The sequence below is a fragment of the Limulus polyphemus genome, unplaced genomic scaffold, assembly GCF_000517525.1.
Source record: "Limulus polyphemus unplaced genomic scaffold, Limulus_polyphemus-2.1.2 Scaffold2873, whole genome shotgun sequence".
Classification (NCBI taxonomy): Eukaryota; Metazoa; Arthropoda; class Merostomata; order Xiphosura; family Limulidae; genus Limulus; species Limulus polyphemus.
In genome coordinates this window covers 135,511-139,933 of record NW_013668483.1, presented here as the reverse complement: position 1 = coordinate 139,933, position 4,423 = coordinate 135,511, and positions in this window count along the sequence as shown.

Sequence of the window (4,423 nt, the reverse complement as noted above, 5' to 3'; positions counted from 1 at the left end):
ATATGAATCTCTTTAAACTGTAACACTAATTTCATTTCAGTTTCATTAATGAGCTATACTTTTGATTTTGATATTTCAAGTGTTTTTGACTATTTTGAACTGAGCGCTGTAGCGTGTGTATGAAAAATTACTTTATTTAATTATATTTTGATTATATATGTATACAAATATATTATTGTGTTTTGTCACTTTGTGTTGTATCTTGTTTTTTTCCAGTGGTTCATATGTCTTCGGATAATGGGTCAACAGATTATGCATTAAAACTTAATCAGATTATTAATCTCAAGTAATTCGAGATGAGCTGAAACCAAAGGAGAAAGCAATAAGATATTGAAAATAGTAAGCTTAACTTTGATATTGTGACATTTTTCTGAAGAACTATCAGCTTTAAAGTGTCTCAACTTAGTCCTAATTGCTTTCATCCAGTAAAGTTAAATGTACTAGTTTTGGTTTTGAAATTGTAATCACATTGGACATTCACAATATCTCATACTATAGTATCAATTCTTCTATAAGACGATTAAGCCAGTATACTTCAACTTATTGGTCCTGTGATGCGCTTGCTATTGTGGTTTTAAATTACTTGTTGAGAATATTTATATATAAGAATGCCATGTCTGCACTTTCAACGATATGTCTATGATAATCATGGTCGTGTGAGAAATATCTTCCTCTTCATGACACAAATGTAACATTTTCTCAACACAATGATAAAAACTCAACGGTAAAATATCGTATTCGTCATCCATTGTATTCATTGAGATTGAGCCAAACAAGAATTTTCAGCACTAATAATCTTTATAAGAGAAACCAGTTTTTCCAATATTATAACCTTCCATAAAGGTTATAATATCATAGGTGTTTCCTCTTATCTGATCAAAACATTTTACATGTACAAGATATGATAAAATAGTCAGCCATATAAAGATGTAAAAGTTTTGTTTGTTTGTTTGAAGTTAGGCACAAAGTTACACAATGGGCTATCTGTGCTCTGCCCACCACGGGTATCGAAACCCGGTTTCTAAGATGTAAAAGTGCCAAGTTATATAAAAGGGCAAATTCTGTAAATATGTAAGGTAAAAGTGGGTAAGTTAAAAAAAAAGAGCAAATTGAGGAACTTGGTCCCCTTCTTATATTTATGCCGCTGCTTATTCCAGGTGCAAAGCTGTTGCCCACTCATTACTCATAAAACAAGCAGAATCTGGTTTTAACATTTGTGTTGAGCAAAAAATATGCTACGTACAAACATTAAACTTATCTTGTTTTCCAACTCTGTACTTCTCACAAGGTCACACAACTATTGTGGTGAGACCACGTGCTCAATAATGTAATATCTTACTTTGATCACTTCATAAATATTGTCAGAATAACGAAACAAGGCTCCCCTTACTAAAAGAATTGTCTTTTTATATATATATACCCTCTCCTGGTTGAAAATAGTTATGTATGTGATTTCTATCTTAAATCTTTGTCACTTTTAAAATAACGATGTGTTGATTATCGAGTTAACATATAAGTGTATTTTACTACTAAAAATGTACACAATGATTCTAGTAGTTGCTAACTTATTTCGTCTTGAAACAGCTTAATCACAACATTTAGTCTTCCACAAAGCTCCGACCCCCTCACTCTCACGCACTGATGCACAAACAAGCAATACGCATGCGTTGTTTCTTCTGCCATGAACCACATGTACGTCTACTGTCCTTTCATTCGGCCTCTCAATTAGATAGTCTGGCAGCACATCAAAATTTTCCTGCTAACTGTACGTTCTGGTCTGTTTTTTGTCAACAAATATTCCCTCTAACGAGTGTTCGTTAGTCAGAACTAATTGGACTTACTGGTACATCGTACTACTTGCAACTCACCCTGACCCACTAATGTTCTGTTAAAAGTTCACTTTAGAAAAGACAGCGAGCATAAACAAGCTCTTGAGAGTGACGTTTACAAAATTAACCGTAATAAGAATTAATGTGTGAGGATAATCCGTCAGATATCTCCATCTATCTCGTACCTTGAACCTATTAACCATGAATATACCTTTTAGATATTTATAGGCAAGTGCTAAGAATTCGGTGGAAAGTTTACTACAATATCATTGAAGGAAGAACAGATAAGGATACAAGTCAATATATTTAAACATTGAGTAAACATATTAAAAGACACCGTTACTTAAGCAAACACTAGTCAAAATAAAATGATTCAGAAGAATAAAATGTCGATAAAAAGTGAGCTCATCTCCCGAGGATATTGATTCATTGTTTACAAAATTGTGAGTGCATTAAATATTTGCAATTAAAATGATCGGTGAGATTATCGAGCACACAAAAATTTCTTATTTTTGGCCGCACTTCCAGTAGGACGCTAGAATGAATAATCTAATTTTCTTTTAATAGTTTAGTAATATATTTTTGATTGGTTGATTAGTTAAAGCGCAATGCTTCACGATAACCTGTCTGTGTTCTGCTTACTGTCAGGGTAGTATCTGATGGTCTGAACTACTGATATCCCATAGTATCTGCTTTTGTCTGAATATTAATAGTTGACGCAGGTTTTATGTTTACAACATATTCGTCAACCTTTATGATACTGATAAACAACATTTTTCGAGATATTGTGACTAATAATATGCTTTACATTCTGGTCTACATTCAATAGTGACAAAGAGTAATGTCGGGTGTTTTGTTACTGTTAAAATATGTAGTCTTCAATGCGATATCTATATCTGTAACAGATATTTTCCAGTGTTGTATGAAAAATGATATGCTGTAATATTGTTGATAATGGCAATGTCTATGTATAGCTGTCTTTGATATCGCTTGACTCTGAAGAACGGGTAGAAGAAAACTAGTTACCAGCAATAAGAACACAGACACAGAAATTTTTGAATGAATTACAAAACGCCATCTTTGTATAATTATTTGAGAAAGGAGAAGTTTGAGGTACCTGCCTTCTTCAGGTTCTGAAGCTTGAAGCAAGAGCAGATGCGCACAATTTGAAAATTGCGTGCGCATCACATGTAATTTTGAGTTGCAAAAAAAGATGAAAATTCTTTTAAAATTACATTTCATACATAACAGTCAAACGTAATTATTATCAAAGGCATAAGAGGTAATATAAAAGAGAATTGAGGTATTTATAGTAAAATAATAGCACCCCAGTGGCTCAGCGGTAAGTATGAGTGCTTATTACGCTAAAAATTGGATTTTGATACCCGTGGTGTACATTTGTGCTTAACAACAAATAAACAATTAAAGTAAAATTATAAATAAAGAAGCAAAACAAATAACAATTAAACATGTTAAAGTTGAAAATGAAATAGATACATAGCAAGAAGGTTGTATCTCGGAGACCTAACACAAAAGCTAAGAACGTTTCATGACCTGACAAGGGTCCGGTTTTTTCTTTTAGTATATGTTTAAGCTAACCACTAATGTCTCTTAGTTAAAAAACAAAGTATGCCGCGTGTAGGAGTATGGAAGAAGAAGCACCGACAAATGCACCAACTTGACTACAATAAGACTCAAGGATGAGTAATCAGCGAGAAAATGATTATTCTATTTGAAGGAACTATACTCTTAGGATATCTATTAACTAGAAGGAGTCTTATTAAAAAGTTCGACAACAAGATGGCTAGTGAAGCCTTAAAACATCACGTAGTTGCTTTAATGATTAAACAAACATTCCTATTACTTAATAAAATGGAAAAAGAATTCTACATGAACTTGTGAATAAGAAAATTCAGCTCGGCAGTGTCAGAAGCTTGACTATGGCACTGTGTTTTTTGGGGGTGTGGAAAGAAGCCCCTAGCCTTCTTCAGACAGCAGAAAGTTGCTGACAGTAACCAGTCACCCAAGCATCCACTGAAATGAAAGAAACTTGAACGTATGTGCTACGTTGCCAGCAATTATACCCAAATGTAACTTGTTACGTATTACAGTTATCCCGGACGAGTCTCCAAATTATTACGTAATGTATTAGAATTCCAAGTAGCCTAAAACTGAGTTAAATTGTAATTTATATTTAGTAATTAAATAAACGCCGATATATATCCAATTTATGATATTTGCCAACAAGATTAATACACACAGTTTGTTTTTTGATACAAATATGTTTTAATATACAAACAATAATACAATTTACAATAACAGTTATTACAAATAATGACGTATGTACAAAAGATTTACAAAATTACCAACAATATGGAGTCTTCTTTCTGGTCTGGAACTTCCTTGATGAGTGAGTTCATTTCGAGTTGATGTAGATGCAATTCACTTAACAGGGAGCTAGCTAGCTCTGTGGTCCTCGCTGATCACACGCCGATTATAGGTCGAAGTTTTTTTAACGCTGAAGTTGTATAATAACTTCGTAAAAGTACTAATGTCCGATGTGAATCCACTGAAGTTAAATGGTTTGTAATGTT